Raw genomic sequence first — 20891 nt, forward strand, 5'->3', positions numbered from 1 at the left:
TGCCGCCACCGGCTGAGTAAGTATGGATGGCTCATGTGATGTCTTACTGGGAGTTGAGAACAAAAAAGGCCTGGTTTGGATGACAAATTATAAGGTCACTTCAGCAATATTTGACCCTGGGACACAGGAGATCGCCAAAGAGGAGCAGAGGACATTAAAAGGAGAGGTGAAAAACTGAAGACCATTGTCACCACTTCAGGACTTTGCCCAGCCTGGACTCTGAGAACAGTGTCGCGGGTCGGAGGGCCCATCACCCCGTCAGCCTGTCCAAAGGCGCTTCCGGAACCCCACCAACAGGTGCTGAGAAACACAAAACTCCAGTTACCATGGCTTTTGTGTTGACAGGCAGGGAAGTGTCCACCTTAGAAAGCCTTCAAGAATTTTTCTCCCCAGGACTTCAGGGAGCCCATACTGTAATAACAAGATCCAGGCTTTATGTTTTTAACAACACGGTGACAGGACAAAGTCTTTCTGGCATCTCAGGTATTCTCCTTCCTGCCCTTGTATTCTGTTCACTTCCTTCATTCCAACCACCAAACAGCTCCTCAGATGGAGACAGTGAGAAGACCTCCCTTATGCCCTTCCCAAATCCGTATGATCAATCTCTCCCCCCCACCGCCCCGCTCATACATGCACACACACACACTCACACACACACACACACAGAGACATACACACACACACACACAAGGAGAACTATGTAGGCAACTTTCTATTTTAGTTTGGAGCTCCTCCTTAAGAAGATCCTAAAACACAAAATCAAATGTAAACAGTTTATTTGAGAGGAAATCCCAAGAAACACTGTCAGGGGAATGAGGAAGTGAGATGGGGAGGGGAAGACAGCCAGTGATAGGTTTGTTATCAAGTAAGTCATCGCTGCGGACAATTAGAGCTTAACCCCCCTGCCGTCTCTGGGAGCCAGTGCAGAAAATGCACCTCCCGGTCATGCCACCAGCTGAGTAGTGACGGGGCTGAGCCATTTATACACTAAAGCCCAGCAGTCATCGATTGAGTCGATGCTGCCTTTAACAAGCTGAGTCTAGTGAGGGAGACAGAAACGTAAACAGTATAAACTCCTCGATGGCTGCTCTGTGTCTTATTCAGCCTTAATCTCAGCCTGACATAGGGTGGCTTCCTGGCACCCAGAGCCTCTTGTGCTGAAGGCAAAGCAGGAGCCCAAAGCGAGATCCAGCGACCCAAGAGAGACTTCAGGCAAAGATACGCAGATACGCATTGGGAAGCTGGCCGTCATGCACCGAAGCGGTAAGACTAAGGGTGGGACACAAAGAGTCGCTTTCCTAAGGTATTACAGCATCACTTAGCAAGCACTGACTAACATATTTAGTGGAGCATGCCCACCAGATACTCATGGGCTCACCCACATTTCCCAGCCATGTAGCCAAAAGACTGTGAACAGAAGTGACATGCATCATTTCCAGGCAAAAGCATTTATGAGTCAGTGTGCAACCCTTTCGCCCTCCCTTCCCTAGAAGAGCAAGCCCAAAGCTATACATTCCAGGGTAGCTACAGGATGCGGTCATACTGGATCCTGGTGTTACCACTGGGAAAGGAGCTGATCTAGAAGGCAGCGGGATCCCCAGCCAGCTCTGTGGAAAAGAGAAACAAACCTATATGTGTTCAGCCTCTGAGATTTCCAGGGTTATTTGTTACTGCCACATAGCTTAACTGAACCTGTCTAATATGTCAAGATCTTTTGTCCTGATTTCAATTTTATGTATTCGTTCAACAAATAATTACAAAGACATGAACTGACATGTGATTACTTTGTCCCAGGCAATATTTTTGGTGCTGGGGAAATAGCAGTGAACAAAAGGACAAAAAAAATGTCTGCCTTTATGGATGATCATAGATACTAGTGAGAAGTCCCTCTTGCCATAAAGGAAAAAAGTTTGTTTCTCTTCACAGTAGTTGTAAGAGGTGCAATAGGAAATAAGCATCTAGAGGGAAAGATGTTCTGGTATTTTGATAGGAGGAAATCTGTCAGTTGATATGCGTGAGGCAAGGCTGTTAGAGAACAAGAAAGGAAAATCTCAAGGCGAACTGCTTTTTGCATACTGTTTCAACATTTGTTAAATACCCATCATGGACCAGGCTTGATGCTGGATGGCAGAGATCAGAAGATAACTGAGAATAACACCGTGCTTCCCAAGCTGAGTCTAGTGAAGGGAGAGAAATATACACCACGTATAAATTCCTCAATGGCTGCTTTGTGTATTATTAAACTTTGAATCTCGGCCTGACATATGGTGATGCCCAATAAACGTTTATGAAATCTACTAATGATGACATACTATTGTTTCACTTGATCTGAAAAAAAAAAAAAAAAACGGCATTAAAAGAACAAATCAACCCACATCTCTGCATATCCTTGCCCTCAGCTTTGCAGAGCAGTCCTAACGAGACCAGGGCTGTGACTTCCTACGTCAGTCCCGGAGTTCATGGCACATGGCTCTGCAGTCAGCTGAAAGCAGTCAGCTGAAAGATTGGGCTCTGGGGATATGAGCATCAAAGGCCTAACAGCTGTTCAGAGCTCAACATGAACTTGAAAGCTGGACACAATAATCCATAAGATGGAATGTTAGCCCCCGGGACTAAAACTCAATCAGCAACGTTCCATTTGAGGCATGTCCCGTCTACATACATCACTGCAAATCCCAGCACTGCGTTGCAAGGACTTGCGAACATTTCAAGAAACTAATACCTCTAGCATTGTCCCAGTTTTAGAGAGAAGTAGAGGCACTGTGTGCATCCAGAAAAGAAGTTAGACTGGCGCATTTGTTATGTCTCGGGATCCCTTGTTGCCATATTCTCACCTCCAGAGATGTTCTCTGCCATCCACACGCCTCTGTCCTGCCGGGACTCTCTTGGTTTCTGTAATAGGTAAGCAGATCCTGGGGAGAGTCTCTGGCAGATTGTGCTTTGGGGGAACTGCCAAGCTCCAGAGCTACAACATCTTTTATGAATTACCACAATCAAAATAAATCAAAGTTGTAGAAACGTGTAAACATTTACCATTGAGCAACACAACTTACAGCAAAGTTGTTCTTCCCCTGAAAACAGGGCACCCTCAACCTCTTCTTTTCCAGGAAACATGACAGGTTCAGGAAATCTCCGACCTAGGAGTCACCGCTCATCCAGGGGTCTGTGAAGAAGGTGAGCACTAACGCCCCTGATGGACCCCGTCCCATTACCCAGATGGTCTGCGGTGTATCCCCTCTGGCCATCCTTGTACTCACTGGCCCCCGTTTCTTGATGACTGTTTCACTGCTGGCAGATGAGCTCTATTCAAGATACAGAATACCTGTAGGGGCCTGCTCCGGGTCACCAGCCCCTTTTATCCTCAGGTGAATTCCTCTTACTTAGCTAACAGCGCTGTCTAGCCAGTAAAAAGCTCTGTGAAATCGAATCCAACGCACTGTAAAGCTTAAGCCACCTCTTTCCGCTGGATATACAGCCTACCCTGTATCTTACCCCAACAATTGGAAATCATCTTCCCTGACCATAAAGCATCAGAAACCAGTTGCTTCTCACCACTAGTCGTCTATTTTTGGAAATAACTGCAAAGCGAGCATATGGTCAGTCACAGTTCTGACTCTTTAAAACAACGCCTGTTGAGTTTTCATCTTCTGCCCTCCCCCCCCACCCCCCCCACCCCCGCACCCAATGACCCGATTTTCTTTCTCGGCCACCCACCCCCTCCCGTGACTTTAGCCCTAAGGGTTGTTTTTCCTTCCTTCATTCCCTCCCCACCCCAGATCCTTACCCTGGTACCACAGCAAACCACATCTTACCTATGTGGAATGCAGAAGAAACGTTTGCCTTTGGAGATTAAAAAGTCCTCCCGCCAATTAAGTAAACACTGGCCACACCACAGAGCTGGTGTGTTATTGCAGAGCGCCGGAGAGCACAGAGCCAGAGTTTTGGGCAGAGTTGTGTCGAAAGGAACCTCAGGCTTTGGCCTGGACTCCAGGGAAGAGACGAAAACGCACTATGCACACGTCAGAATGCCAACTACACCTGTATGCGTGCATGGCTACGGGGTCAGAGGACGTGATCAAACCACAGGATCTTCTTAACGAATAGCTTGTGGGATGCCCTCGCCTCCTCCCGGAGGGGATCCAGGCTGAGATCAAACACGGCGTCTTTGGAGGCTCCTCTCCGGCAACAGCAGGCCGACGCTGGGACAATGTTGTCAGTCGGGCATCTTCACAGTCCGGTGCTTCGGGAATTGCTGCACAAAAGGCCACGAGCCAGACGGTGCCGCAGGGATCAGCCAAGAGCACATCTTTCCCGAATTCTTAGGGTTGTGGCATTCTTTTTTTTTTTTTTTTTTAACGTTTATTTATTTTTGAGACAGAGAGAGACAGAGCATGAACAGGGGAGGGGCAGAGAGAGAGGGAGACACAGAATCTGAAACGGGCTCCAGGCTCTGAGCTGTCAGCACAGAGCCCGACGCGGGGCTCGAACTCACGGACCGGGAGATCGTGACCTGAGCCGAAGTCGGCCGCCTAACCGACTGAGCCACCCAGGCGCCCCGGGGTTGTGGCATTCTTAACCACGACTGTACAACAGGACGGTGGGACCAGGGAAGGGTTACATGAGTATTTTCAGTGCACCTGCGTTTCGGTATGGACAACTGGTGACTGTCTAAGATGAAGTGTTAAGTTCAGATATGCATCGTTGAGCTAAGGCAGGCCGTTCAGAGAGGGAATGCGGCACGCCGCTCCCATTCTGTGCTGGATTTGCCTAATGGTAACAAGAAGGTCATTTCAACTCCCCTTCTCCATTTCCCCATCCTTCAATTCTTCAATAGAGCACCTGAGAGGACCAAGAAATAAGAAGGTTCCCCTGTGAAAAGTCCCCCCAGTATACCTATGGAAATTTACTCAATTATTAATATTTTTTAAAAAACACCCCACTACAAGTTTCCATTTTTCCCTGGGTTTTTAATATGGGGTTACTTTTGCCCACGGCATCCAAAGGTGAGTTAATTTTATTAAGAACATTTTGAGACAGCTAGAATGTCAGAAGTTGACACTCCCCTCCCTCCAGTCCTCCATTCTTGGTCACACTGTTAAATGGCAGCTGGCCCCAAAAGCCAACCGTGCCCTTTTTCAATATCTCAGCCATTCTGTGGATAGCCTTTGTTTCCCATGGCTGCCAAGGAGACAATCTGGCTCTCATTTCCTTTGAAGAAGAGCCCGTTCTGATGAGTCAGGTCTACACTGGGAATAATTAGGTCAAATAAATGAGGCCTTCCAGCTGCCTGTGGCATCACTCAACACCCCCATGTTGCAGATAAAGGAGACAATGCTGGAACAAAAGCAGAGGTTATCTATTGTGAATTATACCTACCTCTTGCCCAAGGGATGTTATCAAAATGTATGCAAGGTAACCATGTCTCCTCTCTTTGCGTCTGGAAAAGGGAACACTGATCCACATTGATCATGTGCTGGTCCCACTGCCTTCCCAGCCTACGAGAGAAGGCTCCTGTCCCGTGAGGCACTGCCAACCAACTGGAAGTTCTCAAGATGCCTTATGTCACGTTTGCCCTTGTGGTCTCCCCGTCACCTTATCCTGGGCTGCCACGACCACTGGCAGGAGAAAGAGGAAATTCAGTGCGGTTGGAGTCATACGCCAGCTCTTGTCAGTTAGTGTCAGTTCATCATTCAGGCAAGACTCTCGGGTAGTTTACCAGTTTGCTCAACAACCCGTACACGCAGCAGATTAACCCGGGCTCAGATTAGAAATGCCAACCTGCTACCCGGATTCAGGAGGTCCCCCCTCTCCCCCAGATCTGGGTGGCAGTAAGTAGGGAATGGAGAGAAAAAACCATTATAAAATAAGCTAGCCTTTCATCCAAGAGTCTCATTACTTAGGGGGGTGAGGGGAGGAATCTTTGTTTCTCTTTCTCTCTCATCTCTCTCTTTTTCTTTAACTTTATTCAACTATTGAGCAATTATTATAATGGAAGGGCTCACAAAGGTTGCACCATGAAATCCCACCAACCTGGGATTTCATACCCAATGTTGATGTAGGTCATGGTCCTCCTGCAAGGGCTGATGATACATCCTACCCTACATCGGGCTGACCAGATCACGTGCTCTTTCCAAGCAGCCTGGTCTCGCAACGATCACACCCCTGTTTAAATCGAAAGCACCATCGGAAGCAAGTAGATTAGCTGGAGATGTGCTTGGCGTGTCTCCCCACGGGTTCCATTATTTTGGGTTACACCAGCTCTACAAAAAATGAGAAACTTTCTATCTCTTAAAAAGTAAAACGAGGAATTCAGCTTACATCGAAGTAGCAGGAACAAAAGTACTGCCTCCCAGCCCGTCCTTCCCAGCTGGCTATGGGACTTAAGGCATCTCATGCTCACCAGATGCTACACGGTGCCTGAGGAGAAGCCCAGGGAGGACAGAACAGCTGTGAGCCTCAAAAATGAGCCCGTTTTCAACTCCGCTGGGGCAATAGACTGTCAAAGAGTGGCTCATAAAATAGCTTTTTCATTCAGTCCCTCAATAACTAATTACAGAGTGACTGCTGGGTACAAGGCATTTTTCTGTCCCTGCTCCCCTGCCCCAGGTGTGAACACCAGCCCTGCAGTCCCTCCAATGTACAGCAGACGCTAAATCCAGGAGGCGGCTCAGGCACCAGAGTAATTCGCAGTTATGGGAGGTGAGGAAGGCTGGACCCAGGAGGCTCCGTTGAAAGCGGCAAAGTTGCTCACAATCCATAATCCAGCTCCTACACAGTCCTCCCCCATCCCCCCCACCCCCACTCCCACCATCCTCATTTCCTCTGACATGAAATCTCCAGGTCTAGGCTGAGAGCCCTAACCCCACACTGCCTGCGGATTCACCCAAGAGAGAGAACATCACAACCCTAACTGAGGAGGAATTGCTTTTTTTTTTTTTTTTAATCTCCTTGCAGCCTTTAAACAATCTCATTCACTTGCCTTGCCCTAATCTAACTTCCTCTCCCGGGATATGCCTGCAAGACTCATTACTAAGAAATGCTGGCCTCGGCCACATCATAGGCTTAAGACTCCAGCCCCTCTGCTGCCATGAGCAAACCTCAGCTGTTCCAAAGCGAAGCCGTATTTCACCTCTCCCAAGAGGCCAGATGGAAGCCACACTACAGATTCCAGAAGGATGGGCAGATGCGGGGTAAGAAGGGAGACTCCCTCACTGGGCCAAGGGAGCAGCCTCGGGTCCTCTGTCCTCCAAGAGTACACGGCTAGCTTTGTTCCCCTGTCCCAAACAGGGTGCAGCATGGTTCATGCACGCACCAAGTTCGGTGTACCCTTCGGGTCAAGGGCGGGAGTGATGTGTGCTCCTATGTGCAGCCACTGTAGACTGGGGCTGGGCTCAGTGAGGTGAGTAGAGGGAGGCGAGGTCCAGCAAGGCCCATTAATTCATATGAGCGTTGTCTTAGCTGGCTGGACTGGAAATGAATTCATAGCCGGGCAGCCTCGGGGCCCTGCTGCTACAATCTGGGGTGGGGACCACAAAGAGTTTTCACTGCTGGTCATACAAATGGAACAAAACTTTCAAACGCAATTTCCTCCTGTTTTTTCCCCCACCCTGTGTCATCTTTAATCTGTGTTGGGGAGGATGTGAAGATCTTGGGTGGATCAACAGCACAGAGGAGAAGGAAAATCCTGTGATGTGAAATATTCTCCGCAAGAAAAGCAATCGGAGAAGTGACCACGAAGCCACTTCAGCTGTTTGTGTGCTCTCTCTCTCTCTCTCTCTCTCTCTCTCTCTCAGAATCCCTCCAGTAAATAGTTAAAGAAAAAAAAAAAAAAGATGATGGCTTTGGATCGCATGTTTTTACTGGAATTGGAAGGGGTTTTATCAAGAGAAGTCCAGAACACTCCCTTCTCACCTGAAGGAGGACAACACCATCCCCCCCCCTTCGCCCCCATTACAGCACCAGCTTGGGGAAGAGAGGGGTCCTGCTCATGAGCTCTTAGCAATTCCCCTATTTGCAGACTGAAGCTCCTTTGCTCAAAAACTGATGAATACGTTTTCTTTTGTGGCATGAGAATAGGTGACCTTTTCCCCCTGAATTCCCATCCTGGGGGCCAGGGAAGAGAGCCCAGGATCCCTTCTCTTGGCCCTTGTACCGTGGGAAAGAGTATCCAGAGTTGAAAAGCCTGAGAAATGCCCTGGAACAGCTTTGAAAGTCACTCAGCGTGAGCGCTTGACCTCTGAAAAATCATCCCCGTTGTATCGCGACAGGCACGCCTCGGGGTCTGTGACCCGGTCCCAGACACAGAGCTGATTCCCTGTGTCAGCAGATTCACACCACTTGTCTCCCTTCTGAAAACAGTTTCTAAAGAATTATCTGGTGAAGTCAGTTTCCTAGGAGAATCCATCACATCTCCCCAGCAGATATTTCCACCCTTGCAAACCATTAGATAAACTTAAAGAACAAATTAGTCCTCACTGTCGGCCCCCCCCAGCCCTCTCCAGGCCACCACTTAAATCATGCTACTTTCTCAGTGGATTTGAAGCAAGCTTTCAGATCGGAGCCCTCCAACCAAGAGCCCAAGGACATAACTCATAAGAACAATCGCCCAACAACTGTCTCTTCAACTTCTCCCATCTGGTATCTGCTCCCTTGTGAATGGGGCACCCACCAGCAGGAAGGGTTAGGGCTGGGGTGAGTTAAGTCTTGAAAAGAAAGGGGTGACAGAAAAGGAGCGAGATCAAAACGGTCCCAGGAGGCAAGTGTCGGTCAAGGGCTTTGAAACCCTTCAAATAGCTACTTCTGCTCTGTCTTGATTTTGTCCCACTCTCCAGTGTTACACACCTGCCACCCTAGAAACCATGAGCTCTGCGTGGCCACTGGCAATCAGCTGCTGGTAACTTTGCAAAAGAGTCTGCTCCTCGCCAGAATCAGAACAAAATCTACGTTGATTCACTTGGTATCCATAAACTGAATTAAGCATCAGAGCGGCACAGTAGGCTGGGAGAAGGACAGATTTCAACATCAGGTAAGCCCGAGTTCCACGTTTTGCCTCTGACACTGGTGGTGGTCAAGACAGGCAAGGTGGTCAAGGCAGGTTAGTCACAGAGTCTCTGCTGTCTGCTCTGTAAAACCAAAGTGGTTACACTTACCTTGTATGACTCAAATAAGAATAAAATGGGGAGGCGGGGGGGATGAAGTGACAGTAGCTATTTAACACACTTGATGGAGTGTCCTAATGAATAGCACCTAGTTCCCTGTGTCTTTGATGTACATACAGCCATAACTGGGATCCCATCATTAAACTGGTTTCGACATTTTGACTTTGTCTCGGTTTCCTTTATAAGTTAACAAAAAACGCCAATAGCCAGCCCAGGTACCCATAATCGTTGTAACATTTATGCACCAAGATCATAACAAGGTAAATTATAAAGGCAAGTTATTTCACACAAAAAAGGTAAAGGGAAGGCTGCAAAGAGACGAGAAATAAATTCATAACTTTAGCTGCACATTCTCTCAGAGAAAGAGGTCTTACTGTATTTTAATATGTCATTTTAACATATTTTTATACAGTATAGAATATAATATTATAGAGAATATTTATTGAATTGTAGAATTTCAGGGTCATTTAAGTCCAAATTCTTCACTGATACCTGCATACCATGTGAAATACTCTTTACTTTTAATAAGTATTTTTATGTTTATTTATTTTGAGAGAGAGAGAGAGCAGGGAAGGGGCAGAGAGAGAGAGTCGGAGACAGAGAATCTCCAGCAGGCTCTGCACTGTCAGCACAGAGCCCAAAGCAGGGCTTGAACTCACAAAGCATGAGATCACGACCTGAGCTGAAATCAAGAGTTGAATGCTCAGCCGACATGAGCCACCCAGGTGCCCCAAAATACTCTTTACATTTAATTTACTCTTTAGAATGTCTTTTTAAAAGGCTATCCAAAGATTCCCTGAGGTAAACAAGATAGTCAGAATCCAAGAATAAGAGGTTAAAAGCGATGAGGGCAGGTAACTTGAGAGAATCCTCTCGGTTCATAGGTACTGAGCTTTAACTGGATATATGCCCTATAATTTCTCTTCAGAAGAGATGGGTTAGAAAGAACTTACAGATCTAAATGTAGTGGTTGTTCCCTCGTGAGCCATGGCCACTGCCGACTGACCGTGCGGTGAAAGGCGATGCTCAGTTAGTTGGCCCACTCCTGTGTTTCCCAGAGTGTGGTCCATTGGGTCCAAGTCCCCTAGGGAAGATGCGGTGGGGGGGGGGGGGATATTGAAAATGGGACTCCAGCCCTGAACTCCTGAACAGAATCTTTGAAGATGGCTCTGAAATTAGCGTTTTGCACCAAAATTTGCATTTTTAATAAATTCTGTGAAACCCTATCTGTCATGTGAAAAAAAGGGATGAGACAAAACATCATAGTCACTATTGGAAAGAGGCAAAAGCAGCTTACGTATTAATGGAGAGAAAGAGGAAAAACAGAAAGCCAGTCATCTTCTTAATGTGTGGATGTGTCATAATGTGTCATTTAAAAAGCACCCCTGTAACTCATTCCCATTTCAACTGCCTCTGGGAGAATCCAACTAGAAATATTGCCCTACGCTTTTGAAATGACTCTCAAAGTTTAGTCACATTTAAAATAAAAGGGTAGACACAGAAAATATTCATTTGCCTCAATGTATTACTCAAACACTCAATATTGCATTTTTCTAAAGAGTCTGAACACAAAGTTCTTTAGAGAAAGAAAAGACTACTTGGGGAAAAATATTGTTTTGTTGGGTCTGAATGCATCTTTCTAGAAAACCAATTATGCTGCATTCAGGCACAGGAGGATAAATTCTTCAGAAAGATTCTTAGGAGATAATAGTAGTGAATTGTTGAACGTAAAATCACAAGCAGAATTTTTTTTAATTTCCGGGAAGAAGAATCAGCACCCTCTTCCAGTTCATGGAGAGATGTGGAAAGCGTGAGTAATATTTGCCAAAGGATAAGTGCCTCCTATTCATTCTATTCTAACGTAATCTCCTGAGAACCAAACTGTAAAACTCTGTCACAAGTGAAAATAAAAAGAGTAAAAACATGATAGAAATCCAAATCCACACCATGAAATGAAGGTTGCAATTTCACCTTGGTCATTAGACCACATAACCTTATACTTACCAACAGTCCTTTTCACTTTCCTCGTTCCTATGCCTCTGTCACACCCTTAACCACATGCCATCTGCCTAAAAGCAGACTGAGGAGATTGTCATGCTAAGATAATGAGATAAAAGTCAAGATATACAAAGTACTACAGAATCCTTAGAAATTAGAGGTAATATCCACCTGGGGTGATAAAGAAAGTTCATAAAAATGATATTTTCAGAGATAAGAAGAGTGAAGTTCAACAAACAGAGATGAGATGACTGAGAAAGGATATTATAGAAAGAGAGAATATGAGTAAAAACGTGAAGGTCAAAAATGAGGGACACAAGTAAGAAAGGCTATGGCTTTCTTCTGCTTTCCCTCCACGTATTTCATCAACCTTTAATCGTCTCTATTAGACTCTTTCAATATCTCTCCAACCTGCTTAACATTCAATTCTCTGTATCATTATTCTCATTTATACCCTCAGTACCTTTCTCCACCTAGACTATTGTGACAATATTCTACCCATTTCCTCATTTGTGGATAAATCTACTCACTGCTCAGTTTCACATAGATTAAAAGCAGGATTGGATCGCCCAATGCCTACTGAATAAAGCCCCAAACCCCTACTCTAGTATTTAAATGTTCCACTCTGTCATTCTAGTTTTTGGTCTCAAAGTTTCCCTTCACACAGGTACACAGAGGTCAGATAATAAGTGAAGAAGATAACAAGAGGACTGACTCTCAATTAAATAGCTATGGATGACCTTTGAGAGCCCAGTCTCAACAGAGTGGTGGAAATAAGCCACAATGGATATGGAAAAAAAAAAAAAATGAGACATAACAGTGAGCTAAAGAGGTGTAAGTAGCTAGCTAGTATAGATAATTTGGGGCGGGGGGGAATTTGACAATAAAAATAATATGAATAATAGGATGTTATGCTGGGAGAGTTCAGAGTGCCAAGGAATGGCTTCTTGGTGCTGATGGTAGTAATAAATGGTGATGGGAGTAGTAGATAGTGGTGGTGGTGTCCCTGTTTGTGCTGGGTAGGAACTGGAGAGAGGAGACTGAGTCCCCAGGTTTCCCTCTCCAAAATCACAGCAAAAATAAGAGGTGTTCACCCACAACCACAGAAAAGTGGGGAACAAGTCAAAAGCCCTTACCAAGCCAACAATCTACAGAAAAATCTTAAAAACATTTATCAGAACCATGACTCTGAGTAGCAAGTTTATTTCAGCATATTTGGGGAGAGGAAGAGGCAATGCCAATTAAATATAAACTTATTTATGTATTTGCTTATTCCCCAAACTTGTTCCAGAAAGAATCTAAGGCAGCCACAAAGTGCTAGGTGCTGGATAAAAGCCACCACAGCCTGGAATATGAGCTAAACTCCCTTGGCCACCAGGGCTATAAGACCCAAGCAAATAGATCGTAAACAAAGAGCTCAAAGCACCAAGCTCTTAAACAGAAGGAATAAAACTGAAGGACCATGATGAGAAGGGGCAGGTCCCCCAGGTGTACCTGAGTGCTGAACTGCTTCCCACCACATCAAAAGCAATGGCACAGCCCCTAATTCCAATTGCTGAAACATTTTAACAGCTGGGAATTAAAATAAGCTGTCAGCCAGCTCAAAAAGATTTTTTAATTCAAAATAAATCAGGCTAACAACCTGCAGATGTTTGGAAAGAAAATGTTTGGGTGACTCATTTTCAAAACCCAGTTCCCTAACTTTGCCATTTCAGGGCTTCTCAATGACTGCTACCTGCCCTTGGTGTCTAATCATGAGGCAAACTTATGCTGGCGTTCTCAGACTCAACACTGGTCTAACATGTTGATGATCATGGATTCCAACTGGTAAACTCAGCTGAAATCAGGACCCAAGAGCAGAGTCGGTCAGATTACTGAACGTGTTACCAAGTCTCTGGATCTCCAGGGATCCTTCAGCCTCTAATGATAGACGGAAATACTCAAAAGTTCTGCCCCAAAGTCTTTGTACTCAGGTTTGCATTAACCTTTGTGCCACATTTCTTAGAAGAAATTGGGGATAATATCAGTATGGGTTGAACAACAGAATAGAAACAGGGAGAGAATAAAAGGGAAGAAGAGACTGTGGGAGCAATGAACAATATTGCGGACTCAAGATAAATGACCCAAGACAAATCAGCTCCTCAGAGCCCGGTCTGAGGACAACATGGGAGGTGCACACATCAGCGAGCTGCCCTTGGAGGAAGAAGAGAGTTTCAGCTTCTCCACCTGAGGACCATCTAGGTCAATTCCTTGGCCTCTTTCAGCTGGTAAATATAAAACAAACCATAATAATACAGTGATAAATCTGGTTCTAAAATCTGGGAGCTGTTGGTCTTCAAAGTGATGAGGTGGGAGGTATTAGATTGCTGCCAGGGAGCTGGGGGACCCTTCACCCGTTCATACCCAGCAGGTGAACTTGCCCCTCCAGGAAGACCTTCCCTTCTCCTTTACCTTCCCTGTCTTAGTTCAAGTGGCTATAATGTAGTGACACAGACCGGGTGGCTTGTCAACAACAGAAATTTACTTCTTATAGTTCTGGAGGCTGAGAAGTCCAAGATCAGGGTGCCGTCACAGTCAAGTTCTAGTGAAGACCCCCTTCTGGTTGTAGACTACTGACTTCCCATGTGTATTCTTACCTGGGTGAAAGGGTAGGAGAGCCCTTTCGGGTCTCTTTTATAAGGGCGTTACTCCCATGCAGGAGGGCTCTGCTCTTATCATAACCTAGTCAGCTACCAAATTTCCCACTTCCTAATTCCGTTACATTAGACATTAGGATCTCAACGTATGAACTCTGAGGACAAATTCAGTCTCTAGCACTCTCCTGGCCTCAAGTCACCAGTGGTGGGAAGTTATCTGTGGCCTCTGTTCTCACCTCTTTTGTACACCCATAGGCATTTGCATGTTCCCCGCTGCCCCACCGAGGGTCTTGCACACGGCAAGTACAACAATGATCTGCCTCCGATTCTATTTCCACCTCATCCTTGAAAGCAAGAGCTGTGTCTTGTCATCTTTGTACCCCCAGCACCCAACACAGGACCTCACATATAGTAAGCAATCAATAACTGTTTGCTGAATTATTCAATCAAGTCCATTAGGAAGAAAATTATTATTTTTAAAAAGAGTAAACTGAAAAGTCCCAAAAAATGTTCTTTCGATAGGTACATTTTCCCAAAATTCTTGATGACCTGGCCTCAATTAAAATTACTTCCAAGGCCAACAGCTGAAAAAATAATAGAACATCTTCAGCTAGAGGCTGTTTGGTCAAACTAAGAATGAAAAGAAAGATTTCTTAGAAACATGATACATGTATTTCTACCTTTGGAGCTTCTTCATGTCTCACTGCTACAGCAAATATTAGTCTCCCTGAATCCTTTTGAGCCAGAATCCAACACAAATGAAAGGTAAAAGGTCACAGAGACTTAGCTATAAGAGAAGAAAAGGGAAGCAGGAATGATGTGTTTCACATTTCATCCTATTTGCTTTTCTCATCACATCCATGTCAGTGAGAAAGGGGTAAAGAGTCTTGACTGTCTTACATACCACTGAAGACTGTCTCACCAAAGACTCAACCTCCTTGAGAAATGAAAATGAAATTATTACCAAGAGCATATTCCTTTCTAGTAAGGGTCTTTGGCCAAAAAGACATACGTTGAGCTTGATTCTCTTCTACACTATAGAAAATAGACTTTCTCCAGCCATGATTATATCAAATCTAAGTTGTCAAAATCAAGTACCTTTGTGTTGACCCCACCACTTACTAGTGATACCACCCTAGGCAAGTCATTTCATTTAGTTAGTTAGATGTCACTTAAATTCCTGCTGTGTACCAGGCGCCATGCCAGATGCTAGAGATATAATGGATAGATGGATTAGAGATCTTCTTTGACCAGGGCGCATGGGTGGCTCTGTCGGTGAAGCGTCCGAGTTGGACTCAGGTCAGGATCTCGCAGTTTGTGAGTTCGAGCCCCACATTGGGCTCTTTGCTGACAGCTCAGAGCCTGGAGCCTATTTCAGATTCTGTGTCTCCCTCTTTCTCTGTCCCTCCTCTGCTCACACTCTGTCTGTCTGTCTGTCTCTCTCTCTCTCTCTCTCTCAAAAATTAAAAAAAAAAAATTTAATGTTCTTTGACCTCACAGAACTTAATCTGCTTCTCCCCATCTTGGCACCCCATAGTGGTAAACTTGGGTCCCTGATACAAAGGGTTCTAATTAGGAATAAATAAAGTACCCTGTGTCAGGTGCCAGATGCAGTACCTAGAAAGTAGTATGGGCTCATTACATGGAAGGAACTATTATTATGATTAACCACTAAGTTAATGTCAAAAGTATTATAAACTGGGGCGCCTGGGTGGCGCAGTCGGTTAAGCGTCCGACTTCAGCCAGGTCACGATCTCGCGGTCCGTGAGTTCGAGCCCCGCGTCAGGCTCTGGGCTGATGGCTCGGAGCCTGGAGCCTGTTTCCGATTCTGTGTCTCCCTCTCTCTCTGCCCCTCCCCCGTTCATGCTCTGTCTCTCTCTGTCCCAAAAATAAATTAAAAAAAAAAAACGTTGAAAAAAAAAGTATTATAAACTAAAATATAGTACAAGTATACAAAATATAATGTTCCTGCTATCATTCCTATTATAGAGAATTCTTAGAGCAAATTGTTAAAATAAAACCAGTATTCTGTTTCCAACAATTAAAGATACAGCATTTTACACACACTTAAACTTCCAATGTGGCTGTTCTGATAGACGAGGCACACCCAGACCTAGAAAACATTTTGAGGGAACCCCATCTCCTACCACTCCCCATAAGTCCTCTCAGTACCAGCTACCCCAAATGGCTTGCAATTCCCTGACAAAACAAACACATTCACCCTGTACTCCAATGGGATCCTGTACAGACCCCAATTTCGTGGCACCATTTTACAGTGTGTGGCCTCACCCAGAGCTCAGGTGTTTGAGGACAGGAATCATGTTCTATCTTAGCCTTCTGTGCCTCGTGGATTCTCACTCAGTTCCTGGTACGCAGTAAGGATTTGGTCCCTATATGCCCATTATTTTAAAAGTAATGATTAAATGAATTACCAAGAGGGAAAAAATAGAATATGTTATTTATGCCTTGCTCATCTTCTTACATGTAAAATCAATCACATTAGAAGAGTCTATTTCCTATTCATCTAGAATTCAAAAAGCATTTACTAAGGACACAACTGTTGTGTGTGCGACCATATGTGAGACCACATGAGTGACATAAAAATGACATAAATGCTGCACACAGAGTACACAAATTTTCAACTTTGGGGGCTATGAAACACTTTGGAAGTCATATTATTCAAAGCTATCATTTTATTGGTTTTGAAACTGAGGCTCCCAGAATTTGATTTGCCCCAGATCAAAAAAACAATGTCAACTGACATATACACTTCCCACAAACACTTCACAGGTATTATTTCCTTTAATTCTCAAAACCACACTATGAAATAAGGACTGGTATCCTCCCCATTTCGTTGGTGACGGAACTTAGTATTAAGGTGACTCAGGGACTTGCCCGACACAAAGCCAAGTCTAGGAAGGAGGCTGTGTGACCCACTGTCCATTTCTCGGGCCACCTCTCCACATTGACTGAATAACCTGAAATGATCCGAAAGCAGTATACGAGCAGAATTCCAAGCAGGAACGCTGCTAACCTGGCACCTGGCAACACTGTGGAGAGTTACATCAGCACATGACAGAGACCGCTGGTTCATCCCAGGAAGGCTCCCGACTTCTCATCTCTCTTGTTATTTATTAAATGAGATGTTGGTTATTTTCATAAAAGGAATAAAGAAGGTGCTCTTTCTCTCTCTTTGCCCCCACCTCCCTCCTTCTCTCTCTCCCAACATCCTCTTTCTCTCCCTTTCTTTCTCTCTCACTCTCTCTCTCTCTCTTTCCCTCCCCCCTCTCCTTTCCTCCCTCCATCTCTTTCTCTATCTCTCCGTCTCTCTCTGGCACAAAAATGGAGGCAGAAAGAACATGTGTGGGGCCACACGCTTAGAATCAGACCATCTCCCAAGCCACGCATTCACTCGCTTCAGCAGAGTAGGACACGCCAGAATCCACTGTAAATAACTGCCCTTTCGCCGCCCCCCCCCCCCACCTGCCTCCCCAGATGCGATCAAAGTTCTTGGTTAGGGAATTAAACTCCTCTACGAGCCACTCCTGCCACCTAGTGTGAAGAGCTCCAGAAAAAATAATTTGGGTTGATAGCAGAAGAAACACACTATAACCTCCAAATTGCATAACATTTTCAAATAAATACCGTTTAATTTTTATATGCTACAAAACCAATGACCATCTATAGGTCAGCTACAGTAAGTTGAGGCCATGATTTTAAACCCGCTGAAGGCTTTTTGACAAAATATTGCAAAAGAATGCATCATGAGCATAAGTTCCAAGATACGCCACGGTCACTTTGACATCAAAATCACGTGTACAAGCTACAAAAAATTTCCAGCCAGCAGGGCTCAATCCAATGAGATTGCACTTATACCTACTATGAAATTGTTCTTCCTAAGAAACCCCAGCTCAGGAGAAGCACATTTTCCCTAATGCTGAGACATCAGAGAATCATCTCTACACTTGTTTGCTGCATTGCTGTTATCCAGATAGAAAGGGCAATGTATGACGTAAGATAACATTTTCCAAAAATTCCTTACAAGAAATAAAATGTGTTTCGCATGGCTTTCCCAGTATCACCTGTCAGTATAGGCTGGAGACAACCTCTTGGTGAAATTCAGTGACAGCATCTTTTGCAAGAGGCCAAAACACATCCCAAGCACACAGCTTTCTCGTAGTGTGGTTTTACACAAAGGTAAAGTGAGATCGTGGAAAGCCTGATTCTGTCTTTCAGAAAATCCTCAGTAAAAAACTTTTCCTCACAACTGGCCACGGAAAAAGATGGGACAAGAGAGAGTTCAGGTTTATAACTTCTGGAGACAGCCTGGAGTGCAGACAGTTCATGATACTGATGAATGAAATACTGATTTCCTTCAACAATCAACCAGGAAAAGGGTAGGGCTACTGTCCCCTGTGGAAACTAAAGAGCCAAACAAGTCATGAGACTTGTGGATACACAACCCCCCTCCAAGAAAAAAAAAAAAAAAAAGAGCTAGTACAGTCACTCTGAAATCAGAGTGAAATTCGGCAGCTGAAACGCACAGCACTTGGCCCCACCTCAGCACCTCCCCCCTCAACCACACAAGCACCCACGTACAAGCGGCGTGCACTGTCCTCTGTGTCTCTCCGGTTATCTAGAGTAGGAAATATAGACCTCGGGGGGGAATCGCCGGACACCAGAGGGACAGTCGGATCCGGTTCACGGGCAGGCAAACCATCGGTGACTAGTGTGGGCACAAGGGAGCATGAGAAAGAAACAGCCTCTTCAGTGGATCCGGTTACATCACAGAGGGTGAAACCACTTCAAAGCCCAGATATTGGCAGCCCGAAACCCACTAAGGATTGAAATGAAATACTACCTATTTCACCAGGCCTGGAGCAACGAATCAAACAACTTAATTCCTCCGCGGAGCCTCGGTTAATGATCAAGAGGCTCGTCTCTCTCTGGCCCGCTCGGCATATTGACTGTAGTTTGTCTTTATGTGCGTGTTTCATTTTTTGGAAAGCTGCACGAGATGATGGAAAGTCATAAATTAAGGAGGTATTTTATGGGGGAGAAAGGCTATTTTTTTTTTTTTTTTTTTTTTTTAGTCCTGCCACCTGCAAAGTCCTTTTAGAGCCACAGCCGACAGAAGCTGAAATGTCAGAAAGGGATGGAGGCAAGAAGCGAGAGTCCGTGCTCTAGGAATGTGGCTCTAGGCCCAGGAATCCAAACGGGTTATCGCGGACAATAATTCTTTAAAAATATTTTCCAAGAACGGAGGCTCGTATCCCTAATCTGAGATTGTGTCGGGGAGCTCCTAAAACTCTATTCCAGCATCTTGCCTTGGAAGGGTCTAGAAATACCAAGGAAAGATGAATTTGAAAGCGCACAGAAGTCCTCTTAGACAGCTACCCAGCATTTCGTCTACTTTTCTTTACCTCCTGCCGTCCGTTGGGGCTGTTCCCGCTTCCACGTCACTCCCGTGTCCAGATTAGAGCGCTATTCCTCTTTCCTAACAGTTCCTGAAAGCCCAATTCTGCACCCAACACCCACAAGAAAATTTCTCTTGCAAGTCACTTAGATTTGGAAAGCTTGTTCCTAAAGCCCCATCAGGATTATAAGCCACCTGTCATGTATGTTAGTTTCCTCATTGTTCATGTGTTGCCTCTATTTCCAAAAAGATGATTCATTCTTTAAAAGTGTTATGTTCAGGATTCCCCTAGCACCTTTTTAGCCCAACAACAGAGTAGCCACTAAGTAAACAGCTGAGAGTTGACTTTAAGTTCTAGATAAACTATAAAATTTAGCTTGAACTGGGGCGCCCGGGTGGCTCAGTCAGTTGAGCGTCTGACTTCAGCTCAGATCATGATTTCACGGTTCGTGGGTTCGAGCCCCACATGGGGCTCTGTGCTGACAGCTCAGGGCCTGCAGCCTGCTTCAGATTCTGTGTCTCCCTCTCTCTCTTCACTTCCCCCACCCATGCTCTGCCTCTCTCTCCCTCAAAAATAAATAAACATCAAATTAAAAATTTTAAATTTAGCTTGAATTGGACCTCATACCTCTACTCGGGATGTGACCAGGCAGGGATGTGCCCAGCAAAATAATTGCTTCCTCTGACACAGAAGTGAGTTTGCATGGTTTTTATCATTTACCATGGCCCAAGCTAGAGATTTTTCTTGTCTTTGTGCTCAAAAATGACAAATTGCACCTTATATATTTAGAAAGAAAACAACAGCTGCTTAAAGAAAGGACACAAGAAATCGTAATAAAGGACTTCCCACCCCGTTTTCATCAAGTCCTCAAAACTGGAGCCACCAGCCAAGGTCAGTACAAACAGCACGTGTATGAGAAGGGCTGGCAGGATCGGGGCAGTTTTTAGAAATTGGTGCCTAAGGAGAGAGAGAAGGCTTTTCAAGGCATGAGCCTGTGTTTTTAAGATGACACCTGCCCCTCGCTATGGGACCAAGAACCTTGCTGCAAGAAGAGAATAAGCTCAGGAGAAAAACTGACGGGGCTAAGAAACCAGACTCAAATTGAGGCAAAGCCAGCCCGAGGCACAATTTGCAAGCAGGCAAAGTTGGCTGAGAGCACTCTTGTGATCCCCCTTTCTGCACCTGTCTTTCCTCCTTCCACCAACTACCCTCCAGGTAGGTCCTCAGACAAACTGCTGGATTCCAGGACGCTCGGCTCTGGAAGCCAGCCCTCCTTTTGTAAGGATCCCTCACACTCTGGGATTCTCATTCCATGTATCAAGTACCTGGTTTGGAAAGCAATCTAATCAACTCACAGAACTACAAAATTTCTAATCAAAAAGCTTACTTAGGGATGGTTTCATGTGACCCCCTTACACCAAATGGAGGCCACAGGGCTGGAGCGATTAACCCAGTCTCCCATAGCTAACTAGTAGCACAACTGATACCACCCCGAAACAGTCCTTTGTTCTTCCTGCCGGAAGTCCTTTGTTGGCAGTCCTTTGTTCTTCCTGCCACACCGTTCAGTAACTTATCCAATAAATATTCACTGAGCACCAAGCATGTTCCACACCCTGTGTTAAACGCCAAATTGAGATCACCAAAATGTTATAGACGAAAGCTCAGTATCATTGTTTAAATCA

The 20891-nt window shown here is 45.1% G+C and overlaps 2 long non-coding RNA genes across 2 annotated transcripts; one reads left to right on the forward strand and one right to left on the reverse strand.

The window, feature by feature from the left end:
- Window positions 1-355: 355 nt before the first annotated feature.
- Window positions 356-8914, forward strand: LOC122211989. Its single transcript, XR_006198919.1, has 4 exons — window positions 356-483; window positions 1117-1263; window positions 3108-3174; window positions 8832-8914. It is a non-coding gene; the product is annotated as an uncharacterized LOC122211989 (long non-coding RNA).
- LOC122211990 lies at window positions 4537-8911 on the reverse strand. Its single transcript, XR_006198920.1, has 3 exons — window positions 8842-8911; window positions 5377-5615; window positions 4537-4839 (listed from the first exon to the last, which is right to left on the reverse strand). It is a non-coding gene; the product is annotated as an uncharacterized LOC122211990 (long non-coding RNA).
- Window positions 8915-20891: the final 11977 nt, after the last annotated feature.

Source organism: Panthera leo, chromosome F3 (assembly GCF_018350215.1).
Source record: "Panthera leo isolate Ple1 chromosome F3, P.leo_Ple1_pat1.1, whole genome shotgun sequence".
In the NCBI taxonomy this organism is placed as follows: Eukaryota; Metazoa; Chordata; class Mammalia; order Carnivora; family Felidae; genus Panthera; species Panthera leo.